This window comes from Protopterus annectens, chromosome 16.part0 (assembly GCF_019279795.1).
Source record: "Protopterus annectens isolate FY-2018-M chromosome 16.part0, PAN1.0, whole genome shotgun sequence".
In the NCBI taxonomy this organism is placed as follows: Eukaryota; Metazoa; Chordata; order Ceratodontiformes; family Protopteridae; genus Protopterus; species Protopterus annectens.
In genome coordinates, this window is record NC_056750.1 from 111,314,443 (window position 1) to 111,331,942 (window position 17,500).

The following is a 17,500-nucleotide window of genomic DNA, read 5'->3' on the forward strand; positions in this document are numbered from 1 at the left end:
GAGCCATGCACTCATGTAAGTGCTTATAAAGTGCAATTATGTAGGATTCAGTAGTCGTAAATTTATTGTCCATCTCCATGGGTGTCATGAAGTTTGCCACTTCTGTCTTAAGAAGTATGAAGTTGGCTTTAGAGAAATTTTTTCCATGGTTTCCTTAATGGGGGTGGGGGCAGGATGTGGATATCTAGGGTAATTAGCTTATGGTCGGATCGGACCAATGAGGCGTTGACTTCAGGTGTGGAACACCAGTCACTCATGTTGGTAATGAGTAGATCTAGGATATTGTTGCCCATGGTGGGGGTGTGGATAAGTTGATCCAGGGCATTGGAGTTTATGAATTCCAGTTTTCCCAGTTAATGGTGGGGTAGTTGAAATAGCCCATTATTAGGGTGTTTGTTTGAACCCTAATATTTTCCAGTACATCAAGAAAAGAGGAGTGGGAATCCTAAGGCATGGTGGGTGATCTTTAGCAAGCTACAATTTGGATTGCAGTTTTGCTCAGAGTTAGTTGCACTTGGATAACCTCGGCTGCATTATGCTGTGCAACTAGCCTGGAGGTGTGGATATCCTTAATGAATCTGGACACACCTCCACCTTTGGTGTTCCGGTCCAGGTTACATGGCCGAAAAGTGTGGTATGAGTTTATAGCCTGATAGTGCAGGGGTGTTCTCTGGAGCCTTGAACCAGGTCTCAGTCACTGCACAGATATCGATGTTCTCCATTTTAAGGAGTGCCTTGAGTGAGTGCTTTTTGAGATTTAGACTTCTAGCATTGAATAGCATCACCCTCAGTTTTTGCTTGCCTGTTCTTGTTATAGTGGTGAATCTGTTATTTGAACCTTGCCTAAAAAGGCACTATAGGGGTGGCAAGAACCTTAGCTAGTATCCGGAATCCCAGGGATGACAAGTGCAGGCCATGTCTGGCAAAGCATTGTGGTCTGTCGACCATGTCATCCCAGGTAGACAGATACTGGATCCCTTTAGAATGGCACCAGAAGCTTAGCCAATTGTTGAAGTCAATCATTTTGTCCTTGTACTGCGGCATCATTCTGGGTGATGGCAGAATGCTATTCAAGGCTAGGGTCATACCTGCCTGGGCTACAAGATCGGAAAGCTCTTCCATGTCTCTTTTCATGTAGTCCATGGAGGTACGTCTCAGGTCGTTCACACCAACATGGACAATGACAGGGTCATATTTGTACTTGTGGAGTGACCTGAGTGTATGGGTTATGTGGCGGATCCTGGCACCCGACAGGCAGCTGACAGTAACCTTCTCCTTGTTTAGCCTGGTGAGTGGGACATCAGTGTGCCTGACTATAGAGTCACCTATGACTAGTGTGTTGGGTACGTTGTTTTGCTTTATTGGCTGTGTTTTGAGTGGCACACTGAGTCTGCGGGCTATGTGTCATTTGGGTTGTGTTGGGGGATGGAGGTTGCTTGCGTTTCTGCTTTGGAGGTCTCTGTTGCTTAGATTATTATTGAGAGCCTCCGTGAATGTTTTTCTGTTACTCTGTGTGGATTTTGATGTTGTAGATGTAGTGAGACTATGTGATGAGTGTGGTGTGGTGCAAGTGTTTACCTTCTCCTCTTGACTGTCAAGTTCAGTCTTGACTGGAGAGAGCTTTACCTCCAGTTTGGCTAGATAAGTGCATCTCTCACAGGTTGTAGTGTTGGATGGTAGGAGGAGAGGGTTGTCTGTGTACATGAGGCAATTTCTAAATTGCCACAAGATGCCCAGAGTCATCAGATCGACAGGAGAGAACACTGGGAGCTGACCCTTGGACATGTCTGAATAAAAAACTATTTTCCTCTAGATAAATGAGGAAAGTGAGTACAAGAGCTGTTTTTCTCTAAGCAAGTGAGGAAAGTAATTACCAAAACTGTGTCCCTCTAGGTAATGAGGAAGGTTGAGTGCTGCAGTAATTAGTAGGTTATTTAGTTCATACAAGTTCTGAAGAAGTGCTGTTCACGAACAAGCAAGATAGAGTGCTAAAACTAAGAATCTGTATCTGGACTAAACTAGTTACATGAAAGGGGGGAAAAGTGCAAATGCGGACTTTTAAATCAGAAAGTTGAGAGAGATGATAAAACTGCCGAAAAGGCCACTAACTACAACTTCTAGGCCATAACCACTCCTTATGTGATAGATAGTTTACCTAGTGCTTACCACGCTCACCGATAAGCTAGAAGGCTTCCCTCCAACACAGAATACTTGGGGGCTCAGAAGCTTACATACAGCCCTGGATACAGCAAATCAGAATCTGGACTGCACTAGTTACAGGAAAGGTATTTTTATAAATAGATATATATATATATATATATATATATATATATATATATATATATATATATATATATATATATATATATATATATATATATATATATATATAAAGAAAAGTAGCTAAAACAGCAGTAAAAACAATTCAAATGCAGTGCAAGCTAGCACACTTGAATATGTAACAGTGTTAGACCAAACAGTTTAAAAAATGCAATTAAATTAAAAATGAATAAAAACAAGTGCAGAAGAAGTCTATTAGGTAGAGGCTGGGTATGGGGAAACCAATACCTTCAGCAGACATCTGAAAAACTATACAGTGAAGCAAAAATAACAGTGCACAACTCTGAATTCAGCCAGCAATGATAAAAAATTAGTCAAAACAATTACCAATCCACAACTCTGAAGTGCCCAAAAAATATACTCATTTCTGTATATGTCCGTATAGTTTGAAGAGCACTCTGTCAGGACACAGGAAGGCTCCAGCAATGATATGCAGGTTGTTACTAAGAGGGACTAATTTTATGCAAGTAATCCTTGAGATAGTCAGATAACACACAGGATGTAAAACCAGTTATACCAACTTAAGACACAGAGAAATAGCGGGGGTGGGGGGCACCTTCATCAGAGATCTGAAAAACTATACAGTGAAGCAAAAATAACACTGCCCAACTCTGAAGTCAGCCAGCAATGATATAAAATTAGTCAAAGAACAATTACCAGTACACAACTCTGAAGTGCCAGAAAAATATACTCAGCTCTGTATATCTCCAGATAGTATAAAGAGCACTCTGTCAGGACACACGAAGGCTCCAGCAATGATATGCAGGTCGTTAATAAGAGGGCCTAATTTTATGCAAGTAATCCTTGAGAAAGACAGATAACACAAAGGATGTGAAACCATTTATACCACCTTAAGACACAGAGAAATGGGGGGGGGGGGGCAACTTCAGCAGAGATCTGAAAAACTATACAGTGAAGCAAAAATAACAGTGCACAACTCTGAAGTCAGCCAACAATGATATAAAATTAGTCAAACAACAATTACCAGTACACAACTCTGAAATGTTCAGTTTTAAGTTCTGTGAACCTGTGAAACCTCAGCAGGGGTGACAAGAATGAATGACTCAGTAGTAATGTGAATTATCAATTTAAGGGCTATCTCAAAAAGAAATGTAAAACCAGTTATACCAACTTAAGACACAGAGAAATAGGGGGAGGGCGGGGGGACACCTTCAGCAGAGATCTGAAAAACAACAATTATCAGTACACAACTCTGAAGTGCCAGAAAAATATGCTCAGCTCTGTATATGTCCAGATAGTTTGAAGAGCACTCTGGCAGGACACTGGAAGGCTCCAGCAATGATACGTAGGTTGTCAGTAAGAGGGTCTCATTTTATGCAAGTAATCCTTGAGATAGTCAGATAACACACAGGATGGAAAACCAGTTATACCAACTGAAGACACAGAGAAATAGGGGAGGGGGAAAAACACCTTCAGCAGAGATCTGAAAAACTACACAGTGAAGCAAAAATAACAGTGCACAACTTTGACGTCAGCCAGCAATGATATAAAATTAGTCAAAACAATTACCAGTACACAACTCTGAAGTGCCAGAAAAATATATTCATCTTGGTATATCTCCAAATTGTTTGAAGAGTACTCTGTCAGGAAACAGGAAGGCTCCAGCAGTGATATGTAGGTTGTTACTAAGAGGGTCTAATTTTATGCAAGTAATCCTTGAGATAGTCAGATAACACACAGGATGTAAAACCAGTTATACCAACTTGAGACACAGAGAAATAAGGGGGGAGGGACACCTTCAGCAGAGATCTGAAAAGCTATACAGTGAAGCAAAAATAACAGTGCACAACTCTGAAGTCAGCCAACAATGATATAAAATTAGTCAAACAACAATTACCAGTACACAACTCTGAAGTGCCAAAAAAATATACTCAGCTCTGTTAAGACAGAGACATAGGGGAGGGGGAAAAACACCTTCAGCAGAGATATGAAAAAATATACAGTGAAGCAAAAATAACAGTGCACAACTCTGAAGTCAGCCAGCAATGATATAAAATTAGTCAAACAATTACCAGTACACAACTCTGAAGTGCCAGAAAAATATACTCATCTCTGTATATGTCCAGATAGTTTGAAGAGCACTTTCTCAGGACACAGGAAGGCTCCAGCAATGATATGTAGGTTGTAACTAAGAGGGTCTAATTTTATGCAAGTAATCCTTGAGATAAATGTATACCCATTTATACCAACTTAAGAAACAAAGAAATAGGGGGAGGGGGGGGAAACACCTTCTGCAGAGATCTGAAAAACTATACAGTGGAGCAAAAATAACACTGCACAACTCTGAAGTCAGCCAGCAATGATATAAAATTAGTCAAACAACAATTACCGGTACATAACTCTGAAGTTCCAGAAAAATATACTCACCTCTGTATATGTCCAGATAATTTGAAGAGCACTCTGTCAGGACACAGGAAGGCTCCAGCAATGGTATGCAGGTTATTACTAAGAGGGTCTAATTTTATGCAAGTAATCCTTGAGATACTCAGATACCGCACAGGATGTAAAACCAGTTATACGAACTTAAGACCCAGAGAAATAGGGGGAGGGGAGAAAAACACCTTCAGCAGAGATCTGAAAAACTATACAGTGAAGCAAAAATAACAGTGCACAACTCTGACGTCAGCCAGCAATGATATAAAATGAGTCAAACAACAATTACCAGTACACAACTCTGAAGTGCCAGAAAAATATACTCAGCTCTGTATATCGCCACATAGTTTGAAGAGCACTCTGTCAGGTCACAGGAAGGCTCCAACACTGATATGCAGGTTGTTACTAAGAGGGTCTGATTTTATGCAAGTAATCCTTGAGATAGATAAAGTACAGTTTTGTACCTACCATAAATGTAGATGTTCGAGGATCTCCATTGCTGCAGTCCTGACATATGGGTATTCCGCTGTCCACCATCGGCCCGAATACCAAAGGGCTAGAACCGGCGTCGGTCATCGGCGCCCGAGACTGACGTAAGCACGTGACAGTACAAATGCGCATGACCGACGCCATAACCTCAGTCTTTCTTGCCTCAGACGTCAGAATGCAAAAAACACCACCCAAACCCCAATCTAAAAAGAAAAAGGGGGAAGGAGGGAGGGAAAATTGGACTGCAGCAATGGAGATCCTCGAACATCTACATTTATGGTAGGTACAAAACTGTACTATGTTCTTCGTCTCCCATTGCTGCAGTCCTGACATATGGGTAGAATCCCAGAGCAACGGAAAAAAGGGAGGCTGGTCAACTAAATAGCATTAGGAGCTGCAGACATGCCCTGTAAGACTGCAGTGGCAAACCCAGCCCTAGACCTAGAATAAAGAGGTAAATGATAATGCTTTGTAAAGGTATGTACAGAACTCCAAGTAGCTGCTTCTAGAATGTCTTTAGTAGCTACCCCTCTCACAAAAGCAGTAGAAGTGGCCGTAGCCCTAGTAGAATGAGGCCTGATCCCAGCCGGAACATCCTCTCCATGATGAGAGTAACAAAAATCAATACAATGGCCAATCCACTTGGAAATAGTTTGTTTCGAGACAGCTTTCCCTCGTGAAGTCAAAGCAAAAGAAACAAATAATTGTTGAGATCTTCTGAACTCTTTGGTTCTGCTCAAATAATACCTCAGCTGCCTATGTACATCCAAAGAATGCAAAACTTTTCCCCCTTCATTTTGGGGGTTAGCATAAAAAGTAGGCAAATGTATAGATTGGTTCAATGCCACATTAGAAATCACTTTAGGCAGAAAAGTAGGATTAGTACGTGAAACTCTGTCATTGTGAAAAATCAGAAAAGGTTCCACTGCCATGAGGGCCTGTAATTCAGATACCCTTCTAGCAGAAGTAACAGCCAATAAAAAAGTCTTCCAGGACAACAACTGCAATTCAGCTGTAGCTGCAGGTTCAAAAGGAGGCAGAGTCAGCTTTTCCAAAACAAAATTAAGATCCCAGGTAGGAGTAGGAGCCCTCCGTGGGGTCTGATATTCTTTGCCCCTCTAAGAAACTGTTTAACCAATGGATGTGAAAATAAAGGAGGGTCACAATCATAGTGAGCAGAAATAGCAGCAGCATGCACTTTTACAGAAGAGAAGGACAAACCCTTGTCCAATAAAATAGTCAAATATTGCAATGTACAACTCAAATTAGGCAATTCAACATCAAAGCCTTTAGCTGAACTCCAAAGAAAAAATCTCTTCCATTTACCAGCATAAACTTTTCGAGTACTAGGACGCCTGGCTTCCAAAATAACATCCAAAACTTGTTGAGGGAGCTGTAGGTCCCTTTTCTCTAAAACAGAATGTGCCAGGCTGTCAGGTGTAGGGATTGCACCCTGACATTGAGAAAATTATTGTTTTCCTGAGACAATAAGTGAGGAATCTGTGGTAATGGCCAAGGTGGTACATGAATTAAGCTCCTCAACAGAGGGTACCAATGCTGACGAGGCCAATCCGGTGCTATAAGGATCATGCAAGGTTTGTCCCTCCTGGCTTTCAACAGCACCTTCGGAAGAAGAGGCAAAGGCGGAAAAGCATACACGTGAAGGTTGCTCCAACTGAAGGATAGTGCATCTATTTTCCAGGCTTTTGGATGAAATAGCCTTGTGCAAAACAGTGGCAGTTGGAAATTCAGAGGAGAAGCAAACAGATCTATGTCCGGAGTTCCCCAAGCCATTGTCAACTGAAGAAATACCTGAGGGTCCAATTTCCATTCGTGAGGATCCACAATCTGTCTGCCCAGAACATCCGCTAAAGAATTTTGTGCTCCTGGCAGAAACTGTGCTCGAAGAGTGATGTGCAGATTCAAAGCAGTTTCCCATAACAGCATTGCTTGTCTGCAAAGAGGGTAAGAATGAGTTCCCCCTAGCTTGTTGATGTACCACATGACAGTCGTGTTGTCTGTTCGAATCAACACCAGTCCTGGTTGAAGTAGGCTTTTGAATCCTTCCAAAGCAAATTAAACTGCCAGCATCTCTTTCATGTTGATATGCAAGTGAAGTAGCTCTGGGGCCCAAAGGTCTTGAATCCATTTTCCTCTGAAATGAGCTCCCAGGCTGACTCGAGGCGTCTGTCGTTAATATCTGACTTGCCTCTGGTTGGGTCACAGAGAGCCCCTTGTTTAGGTGACATTCCTGAGCCCACCACAGAAATTCTCTCTGAATGCAAGGTAGAATCCAATGACAGTGTCCAAATCGTGGCAGTGTTGAGTCCAAACGCTTTTGAGATACCATTGTAGCTTCCTCATATGCAGTTTGGCATTGGGAAGTACTAGAATGCAAGATGCCATGAACCCCAAGGCTTGAAGGACTGTCCTTGCAGTCAGCCTGGACATTACTGATAGCTGTTGGAAGTATAGGTGAAGATTCCTTTGTTTGTCCGGGGTAAGAAATGCCATCTGAGCAGCTGTATTCAGTTTCACACCCAGAAAACACATCTCTTGTGAGGGTACTAGACTGGACTTTATTTCGTTCACAGAATACCCTAGGCATCTGAAAACTGTCATTACATACTGCAGATGTTGAAGAAGTTTGCTTGCCTTGAGCCAGAATCAAACAATCGTCCAGATAAGGATAAATTTGAATTCCTTTAGTCTGAGAAAAGCTATTACTGGAGCCAGGACTTTTGTGAATACCCTGGGCAGTAGACAAGCCAAAGGGCAATGCAGAGAACTGATAATGCAAATTCCCATTCGAAATCTCAGGAATTTCCTGCAACTGGGCCTGATAGGAATGTGAAGATAGGCCTCTTTGACATCCAGAGTCACCATCCAGTGATCTTTGCCCAGCATAGGTAACAGCTGTTGCAGTGTTAACATCTTGAATTTTGGAATTTCCAGAAAGGTGTTTAGAATGGACAAATCCAGAATTGGTCTCCAAGTATTTCCTTTCTTTGGCACTAAGAAAAGACGGGAATAAAACCCTGTGCCTCTTTCTGCAGAAGGTACTTCCTGTATTGCTCCCAACTGAAGCAGAGAAGAAATCTGTGCCTGTGCTTCCAGTCTTTGCTGATGAGGCACATCCGGCATACCTTTGAAAGGAGGGAATGTATGAAAATAAAACTTGTAGCCTCGATTTATTATGTCCAATACCCATTTGTCTTGGGTAACCAAATGCCAATTCCTTTTGAAAAGTCTCAGTTTTCCTCCTAGAGGGGCTGCCAGCAAGGCAGAGTCCGGCAGCTGAAGTAGTCATTGGGTCTGTTTCCGAAAGGACTGACCCCTGCCCTCCCCAGCAGAAGGAGTAGAAGAACTCAAAGACCTAGAAGTAACAGGGCCCTGAGAGGAAGCCCTACCTCTACCTCGCCTCGACCTGCCCCTAGATTGGTAATCCGAAGAGGGGAAAGACCATCCCTTAGCAGGCCAATTCCTACTGAACTTAGGGGGCTGAACCTGTAAAAAATCCTTAACTGTCTGCATAGACTTAGTTTTTCCTCCATTTTTTTCAAAACTGATTCTACTGGAGGGCCAAAAAGAACATCAGATTGTAGAGGAGCATCTATAATTCGAGCCTTAACATGTTCTGACAAGGTCTGATCTTTAAGCCAAGCATGCCTACGAATAACTGAACTAGTAGCAGCCACCCTGGAAGAAGCCTGTAAAGCATCAAAACCACACTGTAAAGAATGCTTACCAACTTGGTCTGAAGCATGCACTAAATCCTGAAGCTCCTTACATTCAATACCTTCAGCTAAAGCATCTACTTTACATTTCAATTGTCCCAGCAAAAAATTTTGATACCGGAGCATATGAAACTGACAATTTAAAGCTCTCATAGCCAAAGTCGAAGAGGTATACTGTTTCTTACCCCACCTATCCAGGGCCCTAGCATCCTTGTCCAGAGGAACTGGATTCCTAACCACAGAAGCCCTAACCCCTTTGGGGCCCTGAGTAATAGTTTCTGGGTCAGCCCTAGGACTCTTATATAAGTACTTGTGAGCTTCCGGAACCCTGTAGTATCTATCTGGTTTAACCGGGGCAGGAGGCAGAGAATCTGGGTTAAGGGCAGCCTCAGAAAACACATCCTGAACAACATCCAGTACAGGGGGAATAGCCAAGGGCCTATGCTGAGGCAAAAACAAGAATTCTCTTAGTCTTTTACGAGAATCAGAATAATCCTGGCCCTCCCATTTGAAATGTTCCCTCATGGAATGCAAAGTCTCAGAGAAAGAAAAATCTTCTGGAGGGAACGCAGAGGGAGTAGAGTCCTCAGCCTCCGAAACAGAATAAGGAGGGAAATCCTGAAGGTCTTCTACAGAGGAATCTGACTCATTGGAAGACTGAACCAAACCCTCCAACTCTGTCTCTACCCTGGGCCTCTTCCCAGGGGGGGGCATAGAACCCCTAATTAAAGTAATCAAATCTTCAGCCATCTTCAACATGTGCTCCCTAGGAGCTGGACCCTGGGGACTAGCACCAGCAGGGGCAGACTTAGACTTAGAATGGGCTCTGCTTTGAGAAGGAGGAGGCCTAACTACCCTATGAGGGGAGGGAACCACTGACATCAGAGAAGCACCCTCAGCCTGGCCTAACACAGGAGAAACCACTTCCTGCAGTAACAAAGGCTCCCCTTGAGACTCAGGTAAACTTTCAGAAGGAGCTGCTGAAGAAGCCAGTGGTACTACAGAACCGGCGTCCGGAGTGGACGCCTCATCCTGTTTGGACCGCAAAGACTTTTCTTTGTTCTTAGAAGAACCAGTCGCCGGAGAATCCACGGCATGTTATAATTACAACGTTTACCAAACACCAGCCTAGCACAGTCCAACCGACGTTTAATAGTACGCTTGTTAAAAGTAGCACAAAAGCGACACCCAACAACGTCGTGCTCAGGCCCTAAACAAGGAATGCAGAGTGAATGGTAATCCCTATGAGGAATCTGTTTCCCACAAGAAATACAGTTATTAACTTTTTCTGACATCCGTCAACACTGAGGCAAGAAAAAGACAAAAATGTCCCCAACGGGGTACTTAGCCCAACTTGGTCTCCGGTCTGAAACTCGAAAACCGACAATTCAGAACGCCGAACGGCACTTGCAAATTCTGCTTCTGCTTAGGACCATGCGGCAAGAAAGACTGAGGTTATGGCGTCGGTCATGCGCATTTGTACTGACCCGTACTTACGTCAGTCTCGGGCGCCGATGACCGACGCCGGTTCTATCCCTTTGGTATTCGGGCCGATGGTGGACAGCGGAATACCCATATGTCAGGACTGCAGCAATGGGAGACGAAGAACATCAGACAGGATGTGAAACCAGTTATACCAACTTAAGGCACAGAGAAATAGGGGGAGGGGGGAAAAACACCTTCAGCAGAGATTTCAAAAAACTATACAGTGAAGCAAAAATAACAGTGCATAACTCTGAGGTCAGTCAGCAATTATATAAAATTAGTCAAAACAATTACCAGTACACAACTCTGGAGTGCCAGAAAAATATACTCAGCTCTGTATATATTCAGATTGTTTGAAGAGCACTTTGTCAGGACACAGGAAGGCTCCAGCAGTGATATGCAGGTTGTTACTAAGAGGATCTAATTTTCTGCAAGTAATTCTTGAGATAGTCAGATACTACACAGGATGTAAAACCAGTTATACCAATTAAGATGCAGAGAAATAGGGGGAGGGGAGAAAAATACCTTCAGCAGAGATCTGAAAAACTATACAGTGAAGCAAAAATAACAGTGCACAACTCTGAAGTCAGCCGGCAATGATATAAAATTAGTCAAACAACAATTACCAGTACACATCTCTGAAGTGCCAGAAAAATATACTCATCTCTGTATATGTCCAGATAGTTTGAAGAGCACTCTGTCAGGACACAGGAAGGGTCCAGCAGTGATATGCAGGTTGTTACAAAGAGGGTCTAATTTTATGCAAGTAATCCTTGAGATAGTCAGATACCACACAGGATTTAAAACCAGTTATACCAACTTAAGACACAGAGAAATAGGGGGAGGGGGGAAAACACCTTCAGCAGAGATCTGAAAAACTATACAGTAAAGCAAAAATAACAGTGCACAACTCTGAAGTCAGCCAGCAATGATGTAAAATTAGTCAAAACATTCACTAGTACACAACTCTGAAGTGCCATAAAAATATACTCAGCTCTGTATATCTCCAGGTTGTTTGAAGAGCACTCTGTCAGGACACAGGAAGGCTACAGCAATATATGCAGGTTGCTACTAAGAGGGTCTAATTTTATGCAAGTAACCCTTGAGATAGTCAGATAACACACAGAATGTAAAACCAGTTATACCAACTTAAGACACAGAGAAATAGGGGGAGGGGGAAAAACACCTTCAGCAGAGATTTGAAAAACTATACAGTGAAGCAAAAATAACAGTGCACAACTCTGAAGGCAACCAGCAATGATATAAAATTAGTCAAACAACAATTATCAGTACACAACTCTGAAGTGCCAGAAACATATACTTAGCTCTGTATATCTCCAGATAGTTTAAAGAGCACTTTGTCAGGACACAGGAAGGCTCCAGCAATGATATTCAGGTTGTTACTAAGAGGGTCTGATTTTATGCAAGTAACCTTGAGATAGTCAGATAACAGACAGGATGTAAAACCAGTTATACCAACTTAAGACGCAGAGGGTTAGGAGGGTGGCCTAATGGTTAAGGTGTTTGCCTTACAAACACAATGTACAGGGTTTGAGTCTCACAAGGAATGATTGGCTAGGCTTACAAAGGCTCGCAAGGGCAGCTAACCTAGTACTAACCTATGAACTTATGAACCTATGAAGTAAGGGGAGGGGGGAAAAACACCTTCAGCAGAGATCTGAAAAACTATACAGTGAAGCAAAAATAACAGTGCACAACTCTGAAGTCAACCAGCAATTATATAAAATTAGTCAAACAACAATTACCAGTACACAACTCTGAAGTGCCAGAAAAATATACTCAGCTCTGTATGTCCAGATAGTTTGAAGAGGACCCTGTCAGGACACAGGAGGGCTCCAGCAATGATATGCAGGTTGTTACTAAGAGGGTATAATTTTATGCGAGTAATCCTTGAGATAGTCAGATAACACACAGGATGTAAAACCATTTATACCAACTTAAGACCCAGAGAAATAGGGGAAGGGAAGAAAAACACATTCAGCAGAGAACTGAAAAACTATACACTCAAGCAAAAATAACAGTGCACAACTCTAACGTCAGCCAGCAATGATATAAAATTAGTCAAACAACAATTACCAGTACACAACTTTGAAGTGCCAGAAAAATATACTCCGCTCTGTATATTTCCAGATTGTTTGAGGAGCACTCTGTCAGGACAAAAAGGCTCCAGCAGTGATATGCAGGTTGTGACTAAGAGGGTCTAATTTTATGCAAGTAATCCTTGAGATAGTCAGATACCACACAGGATGTAAAACCAGATGTGAAATTGTTCAATCTCGCCGTTTGTTCTTACGCATGGGTTCGGAGCTGATCCTCGGCTCCGAGACGGCTACTTCTACAGCTCTGCATCTTGAGAAAGCTCGAGGCACAGTCCTATCCCACGGTCCCCTAGTGCTAACCCCCAGATCTAGTTTGCTGTGGCAGCAGATGCATCGCAGAAGCTCGGGCCAGTAAACTTTTTCTATTTTTCGAAGTTTTCTATAACTTAACTTTATTAGTATAGATATTTGAGAAAAATATATATATTAGTCTTTTACTAGTGTAGTTGCAGTGGAAGTTATATATTTCTTATTACTATTATTATTTTATAAAGTTTTTCTAAGGCAATTTTCAGGCCTATTATCCTGTTTCTTTAACAGGTGTTTTTTCTTTAAGAAAGGCTTAAGTCCTTACTCCTTTTTGTGTGTAGTGATACCTTTAATTTTTTCTTGTTTTCAGGTTTTTATATATATATATATATATATATATATATATATATATATATATATATATATATATATATATATATATATATATGTCTGACTTTTTGAACATGTCTGAGCAACAAAAATCAGGCTTTAAGAAATGTCTATGCGGACAGAAAATGTCCATCACGGATAACCACTCTTCCTGCGTCTACTGTCTTGGCCCTCTCCACTTACAGGAGGACTGCTCTATTTGTCATTCCTTCAGTGGGAGGGTCATGATGGAGAGACGCAGGAAGTTAGTAGACAGGGGTTTGTTAAAGCCCAAATTTCAGGAGGCCCTTGACAAGGCTGAATTGGTATCCAAGTCTTCGAATGGGTCCAAGTCGTCGAGAGTGTCGGAGCCAAAGTCATTGGCTCCGAGCACCTCTATTAAGATCCGGACACTGGCTCCACAGACTTCGGAGTCGGCTGTCGAATGTATATCTTTGATCGAGACTTCGGTCTTGGAGCTAGTCTCGGAGGTTCCGCCGCCATCGATCCTTCACTCGGTGACGACTTCGGCCCCTTCGACCCGCTCTTCGAGACCCTTATCTGATTCGGATGTGGATCGAGTAATACAGAAGTTAATGGAGAACTCGGCCCTTTCCAAATTGATCGAAGTTTCGTCCCAGCTGGTTTTGAAACTCGAAGCCCTCCCTGGGTCATCTACTGCTCCTCCTCCGAGACCTGTCGAGTCTTCGGAGCCGAGAGTTGAAGTTCCGATGATGGTAGAACCATCGATACCGAAGCCTACAGCTGTGCTTTTGGTACAGTTGACCTCGACGCCCTCGGAACGGATCGAGGGGTCCCGGAGCCGACTATCGTTCCTTGGTTCCGGGGCGGACAGTCGAACCGAGATGTCGGTACCGACTCTCCCCCTAGGAGCCTCGGCTCAGATTAGTTCGGCACCATCCTCTGGGTCGGAGCCCGGACCCCTGGTCTCGGGGATTGTTCCTGGTTTCTCGAAACCAGGAAGGTCTTCGGATCTGGGTACCGGTGCCTTCAACGCCATGAGGAAGGTCTTGTCGAAACAGACACATATCTCATCAGATTCTTCTTCTCCTCCCCCTAAGGGACCACGTTCGACTTCTGTATCCTCGGCTCCTACGAAGCGTCGAGACCCAATGCTTCAGTTGCCCCCAGAGGGTGCTGTCGGTTCCTCGGACGCTTCTCCAGAAGCCCCATCTGAAGAAGTACCAAGGAAAAGACTGTGCAAGAGGAGGCACATAGATTCCCCACAGGAATCTCTTACATCAGATACAGATTTAGATGAAGCAGAAGGGTCCCCACGGTCCCCCTCGGAGGATGTCTCCTTTGCGGACATCCTGGAGATCCTAAAACAGAGGGGAGATTGGCAGCCACTTAACCCTTCTGTGGATGAATCAGTATTGCTGAAGGCATTCGGGGCTCTACCTTCTACCTCCTGGGTGACCCCTCCCTTTGACGAACTTATGGACCTGATAGCTCGTAGGGCTTGGGAGACACCTGACACAGTGGAACCAGTTCCCCGCAGGCCGAATAAGTTTATAACAGCCCCCCAGGACAAGAGTTTTCTTACCAAGGGTGTTCCAGTGGATACTATGGTGGTGGCGGCAGCCACTAAGAAGGACATGTCAGAGTCCTCTTCCACTGTCCATCCTCATAATAAGGATTCTAGGATGATGGACAGATATGGGAAGTGCGTAATCAGTAGTGCGACTTTTCCAAGCGATCGCTGAACTACTTGACGCATTTTACGTGTTTACAGAGGGATCTCCTCAAGGAACTTGGAGATACTCTCCAGGGTCGTACAGATGCTGCTGTTACCGAGAAAGTGACAGCACAACTTAATACCCTTAACTCTGTAGTCAACTCCTCCATGAGGCTCATTTCATATGCGGCCGAAGGTGCGAGTAGAGCAGCAGCTTCAGCGATTGCTCTTAGGAGACAATCCTGGCTGCGGCTGTGCTCCTTTGCGGAATCCTTCAGGTCTTCCTTTACTAACGTCCCGTTTGATGGTGCCTCTCTTTTTGGCCCCAAAGTAAAGGAGACCCTCACTAGGTGTGAGCAAGAAGGGAAGACCCTATCTACTGTAGGAGTCCGTTTTTCTGCCCCTTCCAGACCATACCCCAAAGGGCAAAGAGGCGGAAAGATGTGGTTCCGTAAGACACAGGGTTCCTTTCAGTCCACACAGAGTGATAATGCCGCTTCCAGAGGCAGAGGAGGGGGAAGGAATGGAAGACGCCGACCAAACGGCAGAGGGGGTTCGCAAAACCAGGGTGACAGAGATACTTTCTCTGGCAAGCCTTTCCAGCACTCCTGAGAGGAGGCCTGACTGTCCTGCTCTGGAGGCAGTCAGGGGATGCTTAACTTTGTACCCGCTGGCTTGGCGAAATGTAACCTCAGATGCGTGGGTACAAACTATAATTACCAGAGGTTACGACATAAAATTCATAAACGTTCCCCCTACCACCAAAAGATTCCCAGACATTCCACCCAATCTGCAGAATCAGGCAGCCTTAGAGATCCAGAAGCTGCTCAGGAAAAGAGCCATCCAAGCAGTCCCGGCAGACCAAATAGGATCCGGAACTTACTCAAGGTTCTTTTTAGTTCCAAAGAAGACAAGGGATTGGAGACCAATTCTGGATCTCAGCAAACTAAACACCTTTGTTGTGAAGGAGAAGTTTCGGATGGTCAGGCTACAGTCAATCCTTCCTTTTCTGCAGGAAGGAGACTGGATGTGCTCTATAGATCTCAAGGACATGTACTACCATATAAAAATGGCCAGACCGTCCAGGAGATTCCTGCGCTTCCGGTTAGGGGCCAGTCATTTTCAGTTTCGAGCTCTGCCGTTTGGCCTCACCTCAGCCCCCAGGGTGTTCACCAAGTGTATGGCAGTAGTAGTGTCTCACTTGAGACAACAAGGATTCTGGGTGTTTCCGTATCTAGACGACTGGCTCCTCTCCGCCACCACCGAGTATCATCTGCTCCAAGTAAGACATTACACAATCAGTCTTTGTTCCTGTCTTGGCGTTACAATCAATTTCGAAAAATCTACCTTATCGCCATCACAGCGTTTCTCATTTATAGGGGTAGAACTGGACACTACCTTGGTCACGGTCAGACTTCCACCAGAAAGGGTTTCAAAACTAAGGGGGCAAATTGCAGTACTCCTTCAAAAGACAAAAGCTACAGCAGAACAGGTTTTGAGAGTCCTGGGATTAATGTCAGCTGCACTGGTTGCAGTCCCTCTAGGAAGAATACACATGAGGATCCTTCAATGGCTACTGTTCGCCCAGTGGTCCTATCAGCACCTGCCGTTGTCACACGAAATTCTAATCACATCCTGCTGCAAGCAGGATCTGTGATGGTGGATGCTATCTCAAGACTTGACACAAGGTCGACCTTTTACCCTGCCAACCCCGATAGCGAAATAACCACGGACGCTTCCCTGATTGGGTGGGGGGGGTTTGTTCCAGGGAAAGACGGTCCAAGGTCAATGGTCCAGAACAGAATGCAAACTGCACATCAATGTCCTAGAGCTAAGAGCGGTGTTTCTAGCGTTGCAACACTTTCACGGCATCTTACCTCAAGGAACAGTGGCAGTCCAGACAGACAACATGTCAGTGTTCTGGTACATCAACAAACAGGGAGGAACAAGATCTTATCCACTATGCAGAGAGGCCCTCAGGATCTGGCAATGGGCTGTCTCCACCGGACGCTTTCTGATAGCAACGCACATTCCCGGGACGTCCAGCGTAATTGCGGACAGGTTGAGCAGAGCCATCCTGTTACCTCACGAGTGGTCTCTGAAATCTCAGGTGGCGGAAGCGATATTCCGCAAGTGGGGCCAGCATGGCTGCGACCTTTGTGCATCGCCAATAAATGCCAAATGCAGAAGCTACTTTGCCCTTCTCCCTCCACCAGGGAGTGTCCCCAGAGATTCACTGGTTCACGATTGGCCCCCGGGTCTCCTTTATGCTTTTTCACCCATTCCGTTAATCCCCAGGTTTCTACAGAAAGCCAAACATCTGGAAAGGACCATAATTCTAATAGCCCCATTCTGGCCTCGACAGATCTGGTTCCCCTTTCTTCAGGCCCATCAAATCGAGGAGCCATGGATTCTGGACCCAGTTCCAGACCTTTTGACCCATGCATCAGGAGCCCCTCATCCATCCCTGCAGGCCCTAAAATTGACAGCTTGGCTGCTCCTCTTCCCATCCTAGCAAGGTCAAGCCTTTTGTCCCCTGCGGTTAAACGTATAATTGTTTCCTCTCTTAAACCATCCACTACAAAGACTTACTGGAGCAAGTGGAAACGTTTTTCTTA

General features: G+C 44.1%; 1 protein-coding gene across 1 annotated transcript in view; it reads left to right on the top strand.

Moving 5' to 3' along the window:
* The window catches only part of LOC122790522 (protein mono-ADP-ribosyltransferase PARP14-like), a 456,801-nt gene that overhangs the window by 372,578 nt on the left and 66,723 nt on the right, over positions 1 to 17,500 (top strand). The gene's annotated exons all lie outside the window — the stretch shown is intronic.